This window comes from Lissotriton helveticus, chromosome 11 (genome assembly GCF_964261635.1).
Source record: "Lissotriton helveticus chromosome 11, aLisHel1.1, whole genome shotgun sequence".
NCBI lineage: Eukaryota > Metazoa > Chordata > Amphibia > Caudata > Salamandridae > Lissotriton > Lissotriton helveticus.
Window position 1 is genome coordinate 1,203,611,122 of NC_136072.1, and position 22,849 is coordinate 1,203,633,970.

The 22,849-nt window shown below is 46.2% G+C and overlaps 1 protein-coding gene across 1 annotated transcript in view; it reads right to left on the reverse strand.

Moving 5' to 3' along the window:
• LOC144792829 (transmembrane protein 132B-like) overlaps positions 1–22,849 on the reverse strand; it is a 313,741-nt gene that overhangs the window by 56,568 nt on the left and 234,324 nt on the right. The gene's annotated exons all lie outside the window — the stretch shown is intronic.

A 22,849-nucleotide genomic window follows, 5' to 3' on the forward strand; every position in this document is an offset into this window, starting at 1 on the left:
AAGATTATAATTACACACCAACTAATAACAAATCTGATAAGGCTCATGAGTCAGAGTGTTGATGGTGTTTCAACTCATGGGGATAATAGGGTCATCATCAGGACAGACAACTAATAAGGCCAGAAAGAAAGTGAGAGATCCGGCCATAGGTCGTCGATGCGGGTGGTGGAGTTTTGGGATTATAAGGAGAATGACACTGTCTCTAGAGCTAGGTGCACAATTGGCAGCCTGAACTGGATGCAGCCACCACTTCCGAGGCAGCTAACCATCACTAGAGATCCATTACCCATAGCAGCTAAAGCATCATTAGAGATCCGTCTCTCATAGCAGCTAAAGCAACATTAGAGATCCGTCTCTCATAGCAGCTAAAGCATCATTATAGAGCCGTCTTCCACATCAGCTAAAGCATTATTAAAGATCCGTCTCCCATAGCAGCTAAAGCTTCATTAGATATCTGTCTCAAACAGCAGCTGAAGCATCATTAGATATCGTCTCCCACAGTAGCTAAGCCTACATAAGAGATAGTCTCCAATATCAGCTGAACAATCATCAGAGATCCGTCTCCCATAGCAGCCAAAGCATCATTAGCGATCTGTCTTGTAAGACAGCAAAACCATCATTAGAGATGTCTCCTGTATCAGCTAGAGCATCATTAGAGAGCTGTCTCCCATAGCAGCTAAAGCATCAGCATCATTAGAGACCTGTCTCTCATATTAGGTAAAGCATCATCAGAGATCGGTCTCCTAAGACAGCAAAACCATTTTCAGAGATCCGTCTCCCGTAGCAGCTAAAGCATCATTAGAGATCCGCCTCCAAATTCAGCTAAGGCATCATTAGCTATCCATCTCTCGTATCAGCTAAAGCATCATTAGAGATCCGTCTCCCATAGCAGCTAAAGCATCATTAGAGATCCGTCTCCCACAGCAGCTAAAGCATCATTGAAGATCCGTCTCCCATAGCAGCTAAAGCATCATTAGAAATCTGTCTGCTGTATCAGTTAAACCTTCATTAGAGATCCGTCTCCTGTATCAGTGAAAGCATCACTAGAGATCCATCTCCAGTAGCAGCTAAAGGATCATTTGAGGTCCATCTCCCATAACAGCCAAAGCATCATTAGCTATCTGTCTCTCGTATCAGCTAAAACATCATTAGAGATCCATCTTCCATAGCAGCTAAAGCATCACTAGAGAACCGTCTCCAGTAGCAGCTAAAGGATCATTTGAGGTCCATCTCCCATAACAGCCAAAGCATCACTAGAGATCTGTCTCCGGTATCAGGAAAAGCATCACTAGATATCCGTCTCCTATATCAGGAAAATCATCACTAGAGATCCGTCTCCAGTAGCAGCTAAAGGATCATTTGAGATCCATCTCCCATCGCAGCTAAACAATCATTAGAGATCCATCTCCCATAGCAGCTAAAGTGTCATAAGAGATCCGTCTCTCGTATCAGCTAAAGCATCATTAGAGATCCATCTTCCATAGCAGTTAAAGCATCACTAGAGAACCGTCTCCAGTAGCAGCTAAAGGATCATTTGAGATCCATCTACCATAGCAGCCAAAGCATCATTAGATATCCGTCTCTCGTATCAGCTAAAGCATCATTTGAGATCCGTCTCCCATAGCAGCTAAAGTATCATTAGAGATCCATCTCCCATAGCAGCTAAAGCATCATTAGAGATCTGTCTCCTGTATCAGCTAAAGCATCTTTAGAGTTCCGGCTCCCACAGCAGCTAAAGCATCATTAGAGAATCCTCTCCCACAGCAGCTGAAGTATCATTGAGATCCGTCTCCCATAGCAGCTAAAGCATCATTGAGATCCGTCTCCCATAGCAGCTAAAGCATCATTGAGATCCGTCTCCTGTATCAGCTAAAGCATCTTTAGAGATTTGTCTCCCACAGCTGCTAAAGCATCATTAGAGAATCGTGTCCCACAGCAGCTAAAGCATTATTAGAGCTCAATCTCCAGTAGCAGCTAAAGCATCATTAGAGACCTGTCGCTCACAGCAGCTTAAGCATCTTTAGTGATCCATCTCCCACAGCTGCTAAAGCATCATTAGAGAATTGTCTCCCACAGCAGCTGAAGTATCATTGAGATCCGTCTCTCGTATCAGCTAAAGCATCATTAGAGATCCGTCTCTCCTATCAGCTAAAGCATCATTGAGATCCGTCTCCCACAGCAGCTAAAGCATCTTTAGAGATCTGTCTCCCATAGCAGCCAAAGCATCATTGAGATCCGTCTCTCGTATCAGCTAAAGCATCATTAGAGATCCGTCTCCCACAGCTGCTAAAGCATCATTGAAGATCCGTCTCCCACAGCTGCTAAAGCATCATTAGAGATCCGTCTCCCACAGCAGCTAAAGCATCATTAGAGATCCGTCCCCATAGCAGCTAAAGCATCATTAGAGATCCATCTCCTGTATCAGCTAAAGCATCTTTAGAGTTCCGTCTCCCACAGCAGCTAAAGCATCTTTAGAGATCTGTCTCCCATAGCAGCCAAAGCATCATTGAGATCCGTCTCTCGTATCAGCTAAAGCATCATTAGAGATCCGTCTCCCACAGCTGCTAAAGCATCATTGAAGATCCGTCTCCCACAGCTGCTAAAGCATCATTAGAGATCCGTCTCCCACAGCAGCTAAAGCATCATTAGAGATCCGTCCCCATAGCAGCTAAAGCATCATTAGTGATCCGTCTCCTGTATCAGCTAAAGCATCTTTAGAGTTCCGGCTCCCACAGCAGCTAAAGCATCATTGGAGATCTGTCTCTCACATCAGCTAAAGCATATTTAGTGATCCATCTCCCACAGCTGCTAAAGCATCATTAGAGATCCGTCTCCCGTATCAGCTAAAGCATCATTGAGATCCGTCTCCTGTATCAGCTAAAGCATCATTGAGATCCGTCTCCTGTATCAGCTAAAGCATCATTAGAGTATTGTCTCCCACAGCAGCTGAAGTATCATTGAGATCCGTCTCCCATACCAGCTAAAGCATCATTGAGATCCGTCTCCTGTATCAGCTAAAGCATCATTAGAGTATTGTCTCCCACAGCAGCTAAAGCATCATTAGAGATCCGTCTCCACCAGCAGTTAAAGCAGCATTAGAGATCCGTCTCCCATAGCAGCTTAAGCATCATTAGAGTATTGTCTCCCACAGCAGCTAAAGCATCATTAGAGATCCGTCTCCACCAGCAGTTAAAGCAGCATTAGAGATCCGTCTCCCATAGCAGCTTAAGCATCATTAGAGATCCATCTCCCACAGCTGCTAAAGCATCATTAGAGAATCTTCTCCCACAGCAGCTAAAGCATCATTAGAGATCCACCTCCCATAGCAGCTAAAGCATCATTAGAGAATCTTCTCCCACAGCAGCTAAAGCATCATTTGAGATCCGTCTCCCACAGCAGCTAAATCATCGATAGAGAACCGTCTCGCTCAGCAGCTAAAGCATCAGCATCATTTGAGATCCATCTCCCTTAGCAGCTGAAGCATCATTGAGATCCGTCTCCCACAGCAGCTAAAGAATTGTTAGAGATCCGCCTCCCATTGCAGCTAAAGCATCATTGAGATCCGTCTCCTGTGCCAGCTAAAGCATCATTAGAGATCAGTCTCCCACAGCAGCTAAATCATCTTTAGAGATTTGTCTCCAAGAGCAGCTAAAGCATCATTGAGATCCATCTCCCATATCAGCTAAAGCATCATTAGAGAACCGTCTCCACCAGCAGCTAAAGCATCACTAGAGATCCGTTTCCTATATCAACGAGAGAATCACTAGAGATCCATCTCCTGTAGCAGCTAAAGGATCATTTGAGATCCATCTCCCATAGCAGCTAAACAATCATTAGAGATCCATCTCCCATAGCAGCTAGTGTCATAAGAGATCCGTCTCTCGTATCAGCTAAAGCATCATTTGAGATCCATCTTCCATAGCAGTTAAAGCATCACTAGAGAACCGTCTCCAGTAGCAGCTAAAGGATCATTTGAGATCCATCTCCCATAGCAGCCAAAGCATCATTAGATATCCGTCTCTCGTATCAGCTAAAGCATCATTTGAGATCCGTCTCCCATAGCAGCTAAAGCATCATTGAGATCCATCTCCTGTATCAGCTAAAGCATCATTAGAGACCTGTCTCTCACAGCAGCTAAAGCATCTTTAGTGATCCATCTCCCACAGCTGCTAAAGCATCATTAGAGAATCCTCTCCCACAGCAGCTGAAGTATCATTGAGATCCGTCTCCCATAGCAGCTAAAGCATCATTGAGATCCGTCTTCCATAGCAGCTAAAGCATCATTGAGATCCGTCTCCCACAGCAGCTAAAGCATCATCAGAGATCCGTCTCCCACAGCAGCTAAAGCATCATCAGAGATCCGTCTCCCACAGCAGCTAAAGCATCATTCGAGATCCGTCTCCTGTATCAGCTAAAGCATCTTTAGAGCTCAATCTCCAGTAGCAGCTAAAGCATCATTGAGATCCGTCTCTCGCATCAGCTAAAGCATCATTGAGATCCATCTCCTGTGTCAGCTAAAGCATCATTAGAAATCCATCTCCCACAGCTGCTAAAGCATCATTAGAGAATTGTCTCCCACAGCAGCTGAAATATCATTGAGATCCGTCTCTCGTATCAGCTAAAGCATCATTGAGATCCGTCTCTCGTATCAGCTAAAGCATCATTAGAGATCCATCTCCCACAGCTGCTAAAGCATCATTAGAGAATCGTCTCCCACAGCAGCTAAAGCATTATTAGAGATCCATCTCCCGTAGCAGCTAAAGCATCATTAGAGATCCGTCTCCTGTATCAGCTAAAGCATCTTTAGAGATACGTCTCCCACAGCAGCTAAAGCATCATTAGAGATCCGTCTCCCGTATCAGCTAAAGCATCATTAGAGATCCGTCTCCCATAGCAGCTAAAGCATCATTAGAGATCCGTCTCCCGTATCAGCTAAAGCATCATTAGAGATCCGTCTCCCATAGCAGCTAAAGCATCATCAGAGATCCTTCATTCATAGCAGCTAAAGCATCATTGAGATCCGTCTCCTGTGCCAGCTAAAGCATCATTAGAGATCCATCTCCCACAGCTGCTAAAGCATCATTAGAGAATCGTCTCCCACAGCAGCTAAAGCATTATTAGAGATCCATCTCCCGTAGCAGCTAAAGCATCATTAGAGATCCGTCTCCTGTATCAGCTAAGCATCTTTAGAGATACGTCTCCCACAGCAGCTAAAGCATCATTAGAGATCCGTCTCCCGTATCAGCTAAAGCATCATTAGAGATCCGTCTCCCATAGCAGCTAAAGCATCATTAGAGATCCGTCTCCCGTATCAGCTAAAGCATCATTAGAGATCCGTCTCCCATAGCAGCTAAAGCATCATCAGAGATCCGTCTCCCTCAGCAGCTAAAGCATCAGCATCATTTGAGATCCGTCTCTCACAGCAGCTAAAGCATCATTAGATATCCGTCTCCTACATACATCAGCTATCAGAATCCTTGTTTAAAATGAATTTGTCTCGGAGCACACTATACTCACATGTGAACTGGGTTAAATGATATTCTATATCCTGACTGCTAACAAACCGTCAGAGCTATGTACAAAGGCAGTCTGAAGTGGCTGCAAGGTGACTTCAGAAGAATACAGAACTCTTCAATAAATATATATTGTAGGAAGCCTCAAGGCAAGTCTCCAGCCACTCCCTGCCCAGCCACTGCCATACTCAGCCACTCCTCTGCTCCACCACTCCCCTGCCCAGGACTCCCCTGACTGCCACTCCCCTGCCCAGGCTCTCCCCTGCCCAGGCACTCCCCTGTCCACCACTCCCCAGCCCAGGCACTCCCCTGCTCCACCGCTACCCTGCCAGGCACTGCCCTGCCCAGGCACTCCCCTGCCCAGGCACTCCCCTGCTCCACCACTACCCTACCCAGGCACTCCCACGCCCGACCACTCGCCTGCCTGCCACTCCCCTACCCCACCACTCCCTGCCCAGGACTCCCCTGACTGCCACTCCCCTGCCCAGGCACTCCCCTGCACAGGCACTCCCCTGCCCAGGCACTCCCCTGCACAGGCACTCCCCTGCACAGGCACTCCCCTGCTCCACCGCTACCCTGCCAGGCACTGCCCTGCCCAGGCACTTACCTGCTACACCACTCCCCTGCCCAGGACTCCCCTGACTGCCACTCCCCTGTCCACCACTCCCCTGCCCAGGCACTCCCCTGCTCCACCGCTACCCTGCCAGGCACTGCCCTGCCCAGGCACTCCCCTGCTACACCACTCCCCTGCCCAGGCACTCCCCTGCCCCACCACTCGCTTGTCCAGGCACGCCCCTGCCCCACCGCTCGCCTGTCCAGGCACTCCCCTGCCCCACCGCTCGCCTGTCCAGGCACGCCCCTGCCCCACCGCTCGCCTGTCCAGGCACTCCCCTGCCCCACCGCTCGCCTGTCCAGGCACGCCCCTGCCCCACCGCTCGCCTGTCCAGGCACTCCCCTGCCCCACCGCTCGCCTGTCCAGGCACTCCCCTGCCCAGGCACTTCCCTGTCGGCCACTCCCCTGCTCCGCCACTCCCCTGCCCAGAATTCAGCGATGTTCCTAAAGCTCCATTTTCATGGTGTCTCCCCACGCCATGGACCTCGCGCTGTCTTTGTGGAATACGTGTGAGGTGCATTTTGCTTCGCTCGCTCTGGCAGGAACACGTGGCTTCTCAGTGTGATTGCGATAAGTACTAATCATTACGATAATAAGCAAATTGGACTAATTATGCCCCCATGTTTAAAGGTCACTCTTTCCTGAGTCTTTGCTTCCAGCAGGGCCACTTACCCTGGAGTCTGATTGGATCTGATGGTTCTCGTTCAACAGCACATTCGTCTGATTTCGAAGACAGGCTCTTCACTTCACATCCAAGCGGCTAATCCTGGGTCTTCTTTGTTTGCGAAGCCCTCAAGATCCTGAAGAAGGACCCCAGAGTGGCAGCGCCCCGGCTCTGCCAGCGGGAGATCTTAATGCACTCAAGTTTGATTGCTCCTTGAAGTTTCCTCATTAATTTACCTCAAAAATATCCTTCTGCTCAAGTGGCCACAGCATCCTGGATGTTCTCTTCGGATTCTTGGTACAAGGTCCTTGGTACGGAGATTCTAAAGTAACAGCAGGGTCTTAGGAACCTTTTTAAGGGCGAATATAAGGAATGTGCATTATTTAGTGTAAGATGCCGCCTCTCTGTACAGTGTACTACAATGAAGTACAGTATGTAGAGAGTACGAGATATCCCCAGAGGGAGATGGAGGCAACAAGTGTATAATACTAACGCTCTTCTTATTGTGGTAGTGTGGGCGAGCAGTGAGGCTTATCAGAGGACAGTGTAAAGCATTCGTTGCACTCACAGAGGCAACAAATGAGACTCACGCTCAAGAATAATTCCAAAGTCAATTTGTATAAAATTAACAATTGTCTTTATATATATTTTTAGAAGTAAGACTTCAAATTGTAAATATACTCTATATAGTTTGTTACTTGATTGAGTACGTTGTGGACGGTAACTTATGGAGAGAAAAATGCAGGGCATTTCAAAGTATACAATACTTTCTGTATCTCGGCACTCGGTGGTCGATGCCGTCAGTTATTTACCATTGCGGTAGTCAGGGAACGCAATACAGGCATACGGCGTGAATGGAGTTCGGTAGAAAGCCAACACAGTTACCGTAACAGTCGCCATCAGTAGGTCACTGTAAGTCAATGGAGGCTGAACACTGCCAATCCAGCGTTGCGGTTGCTGGAAGGCTGGTGTAGATCTGGGTAGCGGAGGACTGCCAACTCAGGCACCCTCACAGTCACTGGAGGGAGGACTCAGCCACAGAGTTTTAAAGATCACTTGCAGCAGGCAGTCTACAGGTTTGAGGCAGAGCAGACCATCATGGAGTAGGCAGTTGTGCCAACGTTGTTGCAGTACGCCATTGAAGTGACCGACAAGAGGGTATGGGCTGTCACGAATGGTGCTGTTTTCAGCATTGGTCGTTATGCTGAGAGGATCCCTCAAGGGGATGGAGGTGTGCAGGGGTCGATTCCACCAGACTGGTGAACCAACAGGCTTGGGAAGCTGCAATGGGTGTTTTCAGTGGTGAGTCGCATCGACACAGAGCCTGTTGGTCCTCAACCAGGGTGGTTTCTTTAAGCTGAGGTCTAGAACCTCTAACCCAAAGGGAGATCCTGGCAATTTATGGAGTCTGTGAGGGGCTAAGGGTTTCTTGGAGGCCTTGCAGGTTCCAGGAAGGACAGCAGGTCCCAGTTGTTGAGTCTGGTTGTAGTTGGCAGAGTTTGTTCCGGTTTCTTCTGCTGCATGACTCAGTTAATGATCCACCAGCAGTTTTCTTCCATCGTCGTCTTTAGGTCCGTCAAATCTGAAGTCAGGTTCTTGGGGAGCAACCTAAATATTCTAAATATAGAATTGATGGGCATTTTTAGGGCAGGCCTGGTAGTTTCCAATGGGCCATTTACATGTAGGGTGTCTACTCCCTCTTTATGCTCACCCCACTTGGGGGTGGGTATATTCTGTATTCTAATTGGCTACTATCCCCATCTTTAAGATGGCGGGTAGTGAAAAGTGCAGTCTACCTCGCCTGCCCCACCTGAAGGGTGGTACAGGGTGAAGGTAGACCCACCTCCTGCTTTACCTAATTTTCCTGCCAGTCCTCTGCCAAAAGTGGAGCAGGACTGGGGGGGGGGGTCGTCATCTGCTTCTAACGGCAGAGGGCTGGGGCAGGATTTCAAAGGCAGCATGTCTTTTGAAGTTCTCACATCTGCCGTGGGAGATCCTTCAGGGGGGAAGGTGTGACCACCTCCGCCCAGAGCAGGCATTGTTTCTGTGACCATGAGCATCTGCCCTGTTGTAGTTGGGCTTAAGGAGGTTCACATGAATGACCCACTTGGGATTCCTGCAATTGTCCAGGTCTACCAAGTAGGTGACCTCCCCTTTTCACGCTAGGATGGAATAGTGACCCACGACTTATCTTGAAGGGCTCCAATATCCATACCTTCTGTCATGGTTAGAACGCCACCATGGCAGCCTTTTGGCCATGCCATTGCTCTGGAGCTCCTGGCTGGCCTCAAGGGTTTGGTTCCCAAGTAGAGGCCAAGGACATAGTCTGCAATGTCCTGCTGGGGTTCGACAAGAGGCTTCTCTCATCCCTCCTTCACAAGGCAAAATGGTCACCTGACAGGATGACCAAACAGAAGTTGGAATGGGGAGACCGCACTTCCTTTTGTGGCACTTCCCTGTAGGGGAAAAGCTGTCAAGGCAGCAAAACATCCCATCTCTTTTGGAGTTTTTTAGGGAGTCCACCAATCATGCCTTTCATGGTCTTGTTGAATCTTTCAACAATGCCATTATACTGTGGGTGGTAAGGAGTAGTGAACTTATAAGTCACTCCATACTTCTTCCACATGTGTTTTAGGTAGCTAAACATGAAGTTGGAACCTCTGTCTGATACCACCTCCTTAGGGAAGCCCACCTTGGGGAAGACACCAATGAGGACCCGAGCCACTGCAGACGCAGTGGTAGTCCAAAGGGGAAAAACCTCAGGATACCGGGTGGCATGATCCAGTACCACCAATATATATCCATTCCCTGATGCTGTGGAAGGGTCAAGGGAACCGATGATGTTGATTCCCACCCTTTCAAAGAGAACCCCAACCACTGGGAGTGGGATTATGAAGCCTCTGGTTGCCCACCTGTCTTGCTACTGGCTTGACAGGTGGGGTAGGAGTTGCAGAACTCCTTCATCTTCTGGTGCATCCCTGGCCAGTAGAAGGGGCTACCAATCCAAGAAAAGGAAAGCACTGAGCGCACCAAAAGCTAGCTCACAGGTAGCATAACTAGCCAAGAACAAGAGTGAGGTCACAGCGAGAGGAGGGGCACGAGCCGCATTAGTTGAGAAGGAGCAAGACGGAGTAGGCATAGAGGGAGCTGACAGTAATCAGCCTGTTCTGCAACACTCTTTCACAGAAACTAAAGACAAATTTCTTAAGCAAATGGAAGAAAAACTAATGGCATTAATTAATCCTCTTATGTCCAGACTAAAGGCTATAGATCAGAGATTATTTAAAATAGAGGAACATATGGCGAAGGACCCAGGAACTCGAATAGGGAGTTGCATTACAAAAACTACTGAGCATAGCCGGGTGGGAAATGGTTCTAGATCACAACACCATGTACAGGTACATTCCACCCCCGCTCTCCCATTCTAGAGTGTCCATCGATACAGACTGCGTCATTACCCGCAGTTACCAACACCCCACACACATGTATGCCAACATTAAGCGGACCTGATAAAAGATCACAGAGGGGGGAAGGGATAAAGCAAAAGGGGTTGTTCTTGATCTCCCACCCGATGCAACGCCATATACTGTAGTACTAGCAAATGTACCAAAGTTGAACCTACTAGAGGAGGAACACTGGTCATCATTAAAGAATAAGGCCCTCCATTATTTAGATTCAAAAACTGGGCTAGGAAATCATTTATTTAACGACTTTATGATGGTCAGAAGGGTTGCCTGGGTGGGAAAATGCAAAAAAGGCCTGGCAGGGGATAATGTGGTTCTAAGTTTTAGGTCACCGAACCTGGTCAGGTGTATATTAAATAGGGCCGCACCTCTCACAATACGGAATGACGTTATCAATGTCCTCCCCTTGGGGTATTTCTATCCAGCCAATATAACGCCCAGAGGGGTAATTCAAAGGAATTCTGGATGGTTGCAGGGACCTATTATTTGTGAGGTGCCCACTCGCAATAGATATGAGGCTCTGAGTACGTTAGAGCAAAATGATTGACTAGGTCTGATATTAAACACCTTAGTCCTACATATTCACCCGTAAGGGAGAATGGAGACCTGGCCCCAAACTATAATAGCCAAAATTCAGGGGACTTTGCTCTTCCTAAAGTAGACTCCCGTGTCATATATCAGGATAGCTGCACTAATATGAGAAATGGCAAACTCAAAACAAATGTGAGACTGACTAATTCCATAGACAGTTGTGAAAGAGAGGTAGAGGAAGCACCCGAGTATAATCACAACGCGAGACGGGCCAACCCTATGACAGCTGACCTCGAATTACGGATAAATAATAACTTAAAAATTACCACATGGAATATAGCTGGCATCAAAAATAAGCTGAATGATGCCAATTGGGTAAACACATTGGAGGGCTTGGGAGTTGTCCTATTACAGGAAACTTGGTGTGTGGAAACCTTTACCCTAAATGGGTATCAAAGCATTTGTACAGGCACAACCCCGTCAAGAAAGGGAAGGGCGAAAGGAGGCCTGGCAACCCTTATTCCAGTTGCCTCCCCCCTGACTGTAGGGAAAGCTTTTATTGATTCAAAATATTATCAGTTTTTAAAATTAATTTCCAATGAAAGTCATGTATTTGTCATTATAAACTTTTATAATAATGTTTTTGACAGCTCAAGGAGCACCGTAATTGACTCATTAGAAAGGGATTTAGATCGTTTTATGAAGGGAATTATAGGGCCTTATGTTTTAATCTGGGCTGGTGACTTTAATAGCGAACTATGTGATATTAAAGCTGGTGAGCCCTGTGGGTATTGCGATCTCTCTGGTGAAAAAATTGCACATTTTAAACATGACAGATATGGAGAGGCCATTAATAATGCAATCCATAAATTTGACTTAACAGTTTTAGAACCATTTACCCCAGAGGGGGAAGAAAACCTGCGAACCTTCGTGTGTATGCAGTCATCGTCAAATATAGATCGTGTCATAATATCATCCAACGGCAACGAGATGACCAAGGAGGCTTTGATAAATGTTAGCCTGTTCAGTGACCACCATTCTTTAACTTTGATCTTAAAAATAAACTTGTCACCTAAACAAGGGGGTAAGGATGGAGACTCCGACTTAGATATTCAATGTAACAACAGGGTTTCCTTGAAATGGACAGGTGTTAATCACCTGACTTTTATGGAAACTCTTAAAGGGAAAATATCAAAAGAACTAGAAATATGTCTGGATGGCTCATCCACACATACTTCAGTTATCAATGCCTTCTCTAATATCACTGAAGTAATCGCAGGCGATTTGAAATTTAAAAAAAGGAAAAAACCACGTACTCCAACTCAAAGATGGTTCAATCACGAATGCACAAGGATGAATAGGGATTTAAAAGTTGCACTTAAACAAAAACCCAGAGACCCACAAAAAAATAGTGCCACCAGGAGAGATTATAAAAAGGCTTTGGAAATGAGGAAATGGGAGATCCGTGAAGAGGCTTGGGAAAATTTAAACCAAGCAGCAGAGCTAAAAGACTCAACACTCTTCTGGAAGATAGTCAACCACTCATATTTTAAAGATAATAATGCAGTTAGGATAGATACTGTGGTACTATCGGAAGAATGGGTGACACATTTTCAGAACATTTTCAACCCAGAAGATATGAATCCTATGGATTGGAAAAATGAAAAATGCATCAGGGAATTCAGTTAAAACTTTCCCAGTCACACCAGAGGAAGTAAAACTGGCACTCCAGAAAAGCGCAAGTGGGAAAGCGGCAGGCCCAGATGGTGTGCCAATAGATATTTTTAAGCATGATCCGGACGTCTGGCTACCAATACATGTCACAGTTTTTAATGCTGCTTTGGGAGGATCCCTGCCCATTACATGGGTTGAAAGCGTTATCCTACCCATATTTAAAAAAGGGGATAGGGTAAAGGCTAATTGCTACCGCCCAATATCCCTTCTTGACTCCTCCTCAAAGATCATGGGACGATTCATGCTAGAAAGACTTGAAGTCTGGGCCAATGAAAATGACATCTTATCAGAGGCACAGTATAGTTTTGGAAGGGGTATTGGGACGGTGGAGCATTGTCTTAACCTGGACCTGATAATTGGGAAGAATACATTAGCCAAGGAAGGTACTCTTCATCTATGTTTTGTAGATTTGACCAGTGCGTCCGACTTAGTAAATCATCAAAAACTATGGCAAACCCTAAGAGGTCTCGGTGCTCCCATAGATATAATTGCCTTCCTATCCCAAATCTACAATTTTTTAAGTACAAGGGTACGGAACGGAAAACTGGGGGAATGCACACCTGACTTCGCAGTAAAGCGGGGTATTAGACAGGGATGTGTATTGGCCCCCCTTTTATTTTCCCTATACATAAATAATGTGGATCCATTTTTACAAGGGTTAGCCGTAGATGTCCCTAAAGTAGGAAATCGCCCTACCCCCTTATATGCAGATGATGCCGTCTTGATGTCTAGAACTGCTAATGGCTTACAATGTCTATTAGAAAATTTTGCCCAATACATGACTAGCGTAAATTTAAAGCTGAACGTGAAAAAAACATTGTAATGTCATGTGGAGGCAAAAGAAAAAAGTGTAGTCTTCATCATGTGGGTGGGGTTTCTATAAGCAGAGTCCCTACTTTTTCATATTTAGGTTTATTATTTTGTAACAACGGCACATAGAATCCGCATATTGAATTATGTAAAATGAAATTCCTAAAAACAACTGAGGGAATAATGAGGTTTGCGGCAAAACTTGGGAATAATCCACTACGTGAAATTTTAAATCTATATCGGAGCAAGTGTGTTCCAGCTGTTAATTATGGAGCCGTCATTTGGGGGAGAGCGAACACGATAATTCTCCAAACAAATGAAAATACGTTTTTAAAAAAAAACTGTTGTCAGTCCCTAATGCAACCGCAAACGTGATTATACACAAAGAATTGTCCATCCCATACTTAAGCAATACTCTCAACATAGCTGCCCTTACACTCTGGCATGGCTTATGGACCAAGGAAGAAACTAAATTCTCTAAGGACCTAGTTATAGATTGTCTAGCACTAGACCATGGTGTGAAAATACCATGGCTGTGTCATATTTTTAACCTTCTGACAAAGTGCAAAATATGTATAGACGATCCCATAAGTATTCAAGAGTACAGTAAAAGAGATTTGAAATTGAGATATCTAGCTGCTATTGAATTAGATAGGGATAGGACAACCAAGCAAAAACAGACAGTGGCAGCTTATTGTGAACGCTTATGTATGAGCGGTACCCAGTTATATCTTACCCTGGTCCAAAATGTTCAGCACAGATATTATTTGACCATGCTAAGGTTGAGCACCTTACATTATTTAGTAGCTTTTCTGAAAACTGAGAAATGGCATAGAATTCTGCCTCCCTGCCCATGTGATGGTAAAACCCTTCAATCCACCCTGCATCTCATTTTATTTTGCACTTTTTATATGGATATCCAAAAAACTGTACTGAAACCACTATTTAAAAAAAATATGCTTTTTAATTATAAGGATGCGTTTAACTTTATTTGTAGTTTGGACACCGTGAAAATAATAAGTGCTGTAATATGTTTTATACAAAAATCAATTAGAAGGAGAAAAGACTATGCATTTTTGGATGCTCTGCTACATGAAAAAGAAGATGAGTTATATATCCTCTAAATCGAATTCTTTTGCACTGATTGCACTTGCACTTTATTTTATGAATTCGTGGTAAATTGTACCTTAATGATTTTGAAAAATGGACTTACTATTTTATGCTGCTTCTTGCATTTTTAAATTTGCAGATGTTGTATTATAAATATTGTCCCTCATAAAATTCAATTAGAATGTACCTTTTAAAGATATATTTGTATTAGTATGCTTTTATGGTGTTTGCCTTGTTATAACCGAATAAAGCTGTTTTGATTTGATTTTGGCTGCAAATCCTACTCCACGTTTTGGTGACCAGCTAGTGGGATGTCGTGGGTCAACTTGAGAAAGAACTTCCTAAACATCTGAGGCACTACCACTCGCCGAGTGGCACAGGGTTTTGGGTCTCTGGCCTCAGTGTAAAAGATCCCCTCCTCCCACCAGGTCTTGTTGGAACCCCTGCCATCACCACTTTCCTATGCAGAAGCTTGCTGTCGCAGACTTTCAAGAGTGGGACAGGTTCTGTGCCCCTGGCACAGATCTTCCGTGGAGGTCCCCCCTAGGCCCAAAGGCTCAGCCTGGTAAGGCTCCAACTCCTGTGTCTTAGTTCCTTCTAGGGCTGACTTTTCTGCTCCCTGAGGAGAGAGGTCGGTTGTCTATTTGAAAGCAGGTCCTTAGTCTTCCTGCCTTTTCTCCTCTTGGAGGGGTGGGCCATTTTAACAGACACAAGCACCTCTTTTTCACTCTGAGCTCTGCTCTGTGCTTGGGTTTTTGCACACACCCAGTGTGTGATTCCAAGGATGCCGACATGGATCCGTAGTTGTGCCTCAGCCCACGGACAGGTCTCTAAATCATTCCCAAACAAACATTCAACTGGGAATGTCGGGGAAACTGGTAACTCTTTTTTACCAGCATCCCCCGAGTCAAAGGACACCATTGTCATGGGATGGTTTGTTGTCACATTGTCAGCATTGGTGACTGGATAGGGACTCTCAGACATGTACTGATCAGGGGACACTAGATTCTGAGTCACCATGGTGACACGAGCATCTGTGTCTCTCAATCCTTCCACCCTATCCCCATTAATAGCAGGATGCTGTCTCTAGTTTTGCATGTTAGTTGACAGGCAGTTAAGGTGGCTAAGTCCACATCCCCTACGGGAGTCACCTCAGTGAGCTCTCTGACACGGCCAGGGCCCTCCTGAGATCCCATCTGGAGATTGGCCGCTACATTTACTGGCAGCGGACAGGCATTTTTCCTATTTTTACAGCCAGGGTCTCCAATTCAGTTCCACAGGTCCTACAGTCCTGACACCAAGCCTTCTTGGGATCCCAGTTCTTTCCCTGGTACAAAGCCCTGTGGCTGTGAAGAGTCTTGGGCCCAGCCTCCTGAACAGCCTTTGGGGCCGGATGAAGACTCTTTGTTTTTAGGATTACCCTCTTTCCCTTGGGGGAGCTTTATAGCCTCTTTCTTTTGGTCTCCTCCACCAGCGGTAGGTCTGGTCACTCTAATTGTGACCCAGTGGTCTGCCTTCTGCCCCAACTCTAGAGGAGAAAGAGGACTTAGGTCTCCCAGTTGCTGAAAAGACTCAAAAGATGCTCCTTCATAATAAAATTGCAAAGCCCTTTGTAGTCTTTCATATTGTAACCTGTTAACCAACCATCTAATGTTTTCACTGAAAAGTTAACAAATTTGAGCCAGGACTGACTCTGGGTTTTTCGAGTCTCCCGGAACCTTATCCTATATTCTTCAGTGGTAAGACCGAAGCCCTCAATCAGGGTACCCTGCATGAGTTCATAGGACTTAGCATCTGCCTCATTCACTGTCAGGAGCCTATCCCAAGATTTGCCTGAGAACAGTTCCAATAAGAGAGAGTCACAATGTTTCTTCTCTACTTCACTAGCTACACAAACTCTCTTGAAGGCAGTGAACCATTTGGTGATATCATCAGTCTCTTCATATGGGGGAATATCTCCTTTTAGGAGTTTTAGGTTAAAATATTTCTCTCTCTCCCTATTTATTTGTATGCTGCCACCAGAGATGGGTCCTAAGCCCTACTCTTTTCTTTGTCTTTCTAGTTTCAGAAACTTAGCATCTAAACTATGGACGCGATTCACAAAGGTAAACTTAAAAAAGTCTAACTTTATGACTTTTGGCATTCACAAAGGACATTTAGGAGTCGTAAAGTTAGACTTTGTCTCAAGATACCTTTGTGAAGCGGGCCGTCAGTGTCTTGGACAACCTTTCCAGCTGGGGGCCCTCGTCTGAGGGATTCTCAGCTGTTTCTGAGGGGACCGACTCGCGTTTACCCTCAAAATCACCAGGGAGGATGTCATCTCCAGACTGGGCTACCTCATCTGGGTGATCTTTCTCAAATTGAGCTATCAGTTGTCTGAGAGATTTGATTTTTTTGCCCATTCTGATACCGCAGCCCTTCCAGATGGCTCAGCGATGCACATGGCTCAGGTCCATGTAAGGGCTCAGGTCAAGCACTTGTTCTTGGCTACTGGTTTCAGGCATTATTCTACTAAAGTTGGGACCTTTTTATGAAGTTAAAAAAAAACAACCAAAATACTTTGTCCTAACTAAAGTTCTGACTTTTACATTACAAATTGTTTGTTTCAGGGACTTAACCGAGGCCATAGCAGTTTTTATTATTTTTAAATCAGAAAAAATAAGCCAATCAAAAATGAGTGCAGTGCAGTTCAAAGTATGCAGTACTTTCAATATCTTGGCACTCGGTGGTCAATACTTACCATTGCGATCATCGGAGAAAGCAATGGAAGCATATTACTTGAATGGAGTTCAGTAGCCTGCATCACAGTTACCATTGCAATTGCTGGCAGCAAGTAACTGTAAGTCAATGGAGGCCGAACACTGCCAACCCAGCAGTCATGGCTGCTGGGAGGTTGATGTAGTTTTGGATAGCGGAGGACCGCTGACTTAGATAACCTCTCAGTCACTGGTAGGAGGACTCCACCACAGAAAGTAGGCATTTGTGCCATTGTTGTTGCCATAGGCCGTCAAGGTCACCGGTAAGAGGGTACAGGCTCTGAAGAACGGGGCTATTTCCAGCATCGATCGTTATGCTGAGAGGATCCCTCAAGGTGATGGAGGCGTGCAGGGGTCGATTCCACCAGACTGGTGAACCAGCAGGCCTGGGACGCTGCAACGGTTCTTTTCAGTGGTGAGTCGCATCGACACGGAGTGTGCCGCTCCTTAACCATGGTGGTTTCCTTACGCTGAGGACTAGAGCCTCTAACCCAAAGGGAGATCCTGGCAATTTATGAAGTCTGCACTGGGCGCCGGGTTTCTTGGGGGCCTTGCAGGTTCCAGGAAGCACAGCAGTTCCCAGTTGTCGAGTCGGGTTGCAGTTGGAAGGGTTTGAGATGGTTTCTTCTGCAGAAGGGCTCAGTTCCTGGCCTGCCAGCGGTCTTCTTCCGTCGTCTTCTTTAGGTCTGTGGAATCCAGAGTCAGGTTCTCGAGAAGCCACCAAAATAATGAATTTAGGGGCGTTTTTAGGGGAGGCCAGGTAGTATGCCATGAGCCATTTACATGTAGGGTGTCTACACCCTCTTTATGTTCACCCTACGTGGGGGTGGGCATGCCCCGACTTCTAATTGGTTACTATCCCTATCTTCGAGGTGGTGGATAGTGAAAGGTAGAGTCTATCTCGCCTGCCCCACCTGAGGGGGGAAGAGGGTGAAGGTAGACCCACCTCCTGTTTTACCTAATTTTCCTGCCAGTCTTCCTGTCAGACGTGGAACAGGACTGGTGGGTTGCTATCTGCTTTTAACAGTGGAGGCAGGGCGCAGGGTTTCAGAGGCGGCAGGGCCTTTGAAGTTCCCACTTCTGCCAAGGTAGATCCTTCAGGGGGGAAGGTGTGACAACCTCCGCCCAGAGCAGGCACTGTTTCTCGATCCGGAGAGCTGTGGCTCTCTACCCAGGGAGCCAGGGCTAAAACTAGACAGGGACCACACCAGTACTTGGTAAGGGTTCAGGGGACCCTCTAAAAAGGGTCTCCTGTGTGAACTTTTGAATACATCCAACACTGGCACCAGCGAGGATTAATTAAGGCAAGGTGTTTGGTACCAAACATCTTAGAAATCAGTGAAGCCATCATTGAGCTAGGAAACACGTGTTGACGAGTGTCCAGCCTATGTACTCGTTACGGCTTCCCTGTTCCCTTACAACACCCAGAATGGTCTAGCTATTGTATGGGCATATCTGCTTGTGCCGATAGGTCCTCACATAGGGTAAAGTGTACCCTGCCTCAGGTCTGTAGGCCTGCAGTATGCTTACCTATATCCAATGCAGTGTGAGGCTGGCTGGCACACAGGGCTGGGTGCCAGGTTGAGTCTTCGGTTTGTCCTTCACCTGGACACGCAGCCTGGGATAGCAGCACTGCCTGGTCCGGGTGAGGGGTCCCTAGGCCCCGGGTACCAGAAGTACCCATTACGGGGCTTACAGGGGAAACAGGAGTTGTGCCAATCGTGGTCCAGTTTTAGGGAAAGGAGATCTGGCACTAGGAACCTAGTTAGCACGGGCCCAGTACACTTACAGTTCTCCATCACATCAGACATCGGGCAAAAAGCGGGGGCTAATCTTGTCTCTCATTTCTTGCACTAGACTCTACACACCATTACATCAATCATCTATCGACAGAGCCGATATACTGAGGACCATATATTTCAGCGGCTGAATATCCTCAACGTCTGAGTCATCAATGATCTCTGACGTCCACTGGACAGAAGGAACAGGACAAGGAGGACATTTCACCTGTCTCTGCTCTTCTGCCTTTTCTGGACCATGAATTCTGAACTGTTCTGTTGGTGTCTGAGTCCTGTGTCACGACTCAGCCCTCATGTGCTTTTTCTTAAAGGCACAACCCATGCTGTATGATGCAACAAGCACACCTCAGGCAAAAGATCGACCACTCCAAGCTGCACTAAATGCAAAGGACGCGATGTCTGGAACATGACAACCGATGGCCATGGTACAGTAGTATGCAGTTTTGGAATAACCCAGGAGTTATCACTACTCTTACCCAATGCCATGCTTCTACAAACAGAGGGTCCTCAATCTCATGGACACGCAGAGGCATATTTACAAGAAAGTGCCGAAGCGTGTCGTTAAGCCAAGAAGGCTTATGACACACTTCGTGACTTTGAAAACGCAAGGCTGCACCATATTTACTTCATTCATCCCCCTACATGCCTCCAATCATGCACCAGTCTTCTCCAGAGCTTCACCGGAGCTGGTGGTTGCAGGTGGGACCCACTGACTATCATCTTTGGGGACTAGATATCATTTTTGTGGACCAGATATAAATTTTGGGGAACAGCATTTATTTTTCCTCAATTCTTTGATCCAGAGCAAGGAAGAAAAATACAAAAGACAAAAGGAGGAGGAATAAAAAGAAAGAAAGAGTGATGAAGAGTTTGAGGAGGGATGAAAGAGAACCTGTAAGAGTGAGCTAAAGAGTCAGGGGGTGTCCAGTGGTGAATCAACAGAGCATGATTTGGAATCGAGACTACGCAGCCTCGGTATTCGGCACCCCGGCCTTCAATAGCGCTGGCCGCAGGCTTCTGAGCACAACTTTAGTCCTCAGCACTTACTGTTTTACAAATTTGGAACTGGTCTTGTCCAACACCTTGCCCAACCCAAGTCCTAGCCCTTGGCAGAGGACTTCAACAAACTTTACTGGCCGTCATTCTAATCGGATCCATAGACCCTGCTGGTAACTTCTGTTACAAGACATCTAGGACTTGACAGTGAAGATCCCACTGTTTGAGAGATGAGACCCCAGGAAGGAGTCCCTCAGCAGCTTGTGGAACAGAGAGCTGGTCGAAACCAGAAGGACGAGTAGTAAGACTGAACATACATGGCGGCCTCTGCTCAGAGGCAGACCGGGTCCATTGCAAGACATCGGGGAGCGGAGACCGAAGCGACTACAAAAACCAAAGTAAATGCAACCCGAAGACCCAACTCCAACCAATGAGATAATCACCACCCTCCAAGAAATGGCAAAGCCTGAAGTGAAGGAAAAACATTGTGAAGATCTAATGGACTTGTTTGAAACAAAGATACTGAGCATGGCCAACACCCCAGGACCACTGTATCCAGGCGGTGACCCCGTCCCCTCTACCGGTGGTGGTTTATTGACTCAAAGGGCTGCTGGCTTCATTATTGATTCTTCATTTTTGAGTGGCACGGGTACAATATTTACCATTTCTGCGGCCACTCATGAAGTTTAGTACCTCTGTATGTTTCTGATAGGGCACACAAGGGCACCTATACATTTCTAGAAGAAGATATTTTGATATTTCTGAGTACAAATTCATGCTTTTGTAGATTGTGAAGGTTGTATGTCAGCACAACGCGGGCTATTACCACGCGTGCCATTACAACGCAAGTCGTTACAACGACTTGCAACTGTAAGCGCTGGATAGTGGAATAGTTTAATTTTCTATTCCAACTCCAGCCCACGTTACAGTAGGGAAGGTGTTGGAATAGAAAATTAAACTATTCCTTGTCCAACAGCTCCCTCCAGCGCAAGTCGTTTCAACGACTTGCGTTGTAAAAGCAGCGTAGTAATGGCAGCGCGTGGTAATGCCGCGTTGTAAAGGCTGTTCCCCATTGTGGTTAGACCCTGAGCAGTATCTCAGGAACCAAGTAAGCAAGTAGATGTATTCCTTCCTTCTTGCGGTGTTGTGTGACGTCTTGTGAGCCCTAATAATGCCCCTCTTTAATTCTTGGTGGTTGAACTCCTCTCTGTGAGTGCACACTTCTCGGTGTGCCTCGGCTATCCGTGAGTGTTCACCATTTTCCCACTAGATGCTTTTCATCCTTTTTAGGTGAAGCCTACGTAGCTGTTTGGCTGCAGAGACCTACTGTCAACTCAAGTTACTCAACAAGTATTACAGCGACCTTAAGGCCCGCCCATTGCTTACTATTGGATGACATTATTTTGGCTCTTGCTTCTTATTCGATGGCTTGCCTTGTCCATCTTGTGCGTACCCCTTCCCTGGAGCATCGCCTCTTCATTTGCCTTACTTCTTTGCTCACTTTGATAGAACTATTTTCATCTTCCTGCTAAAGCACTCCAGCAGAGGGCATGTGTTTTCCAGGTGTCTCCTTCCTGTGCTTCCTTCAACCCTCCAACAGCTGGGTCACTCTCGCCCCAACCCTTCTCTGTACCCCATGTTGTTCTCTCTCACCTTCTGCTTCTCCCTCACCACCCTGCATTCCAAGTTGCCATCGCACACATTTGCTTCTCCCCTTCCCTCAGGTTCCCCCTCCCCCACCCTCTGTGCTGCTTTCTGCACCTGCATCCTCGGCTTTCCTTCCCACCAGCTGTGCCCTCAGTGTTGCTTCACCCATCTAATAAAAAAGAAAAACTCTTTTGTGCTACTTTTTTTACCCATCCATCTCGGACCAGTAAATTAAAAAAGCATTTGCAATGCAATCTGTCTCGCCTTTGAGACCGTATATGTATTTAGCTATGCAGCACATTAGCCTGGCTGCTGAAACATCTACTGTTCTTTAACATGGAGGGAAAGTAAGCACCAAACTGCGTGACACGCCAGGTATGGAAACACATGGAGAGAAATATTGCCTTTCAGTGGGAAATGGCATAGTCCAAAGTTCTGTTTTTAATATAAAATCAGGGCCTTCGGTGGTCATATCACTGAAAATATAAGATTTGAAAAAAATATTATTGTCTACGGGTGCTTGTGGAATATAATTTCTATGGACTAGAATCTAGAGAATGCTAAAGTGATTCTGGTATTTTACTGACCTCTGCTGGTCGTTTTCTATCAAGACAGTTAAATAGAGGCAGTTGAACAGAAAAAAGCCCCTAAGCGGAAGCAGACAAGTCCTAGGGCTGATCTCCAGAGCCCACAAAGTACATACACTTCTAAGTATATACAAGAGGTCTCGAATGCTCCACCTAAAAAGGCACCTGCATCATTTTGTAGGCATGCACACCCATGGGGATTCATGGCCTTGCCTACAAAGCGTGACGGGGCTGCTGGAGCCACGTCACAACACTTTTTTTTTCTCTTTGGCCATGCTGCAAAGCATCACTGCTTGTTTTTCCAATGCTTGTTTCCCCTACGAAGTGAGACCAATGGCCCATCGTCTGAGCAAGTGTGTTCTCCCTCAACACCATTTCTTCTAACACCTGCTTAACATCTGTCTGAATGTGTCCCTGGAGGATGGGCACTTGCTGTGAGTGTCCACTTAATGACCGTTCTTTATATGTGTGTACAGAACCAATCGTTTAATTTTACATAATTCCCCCGTTTCCTGTATGAACCCCTGGGGGTCCCCTGTGTTGGATTACACGCACGTGAACACATCTGACCCCCTCCCCGAAGGCTAAATCTGACCCCCTCTGTCCTGAAAGACTACACCTGACC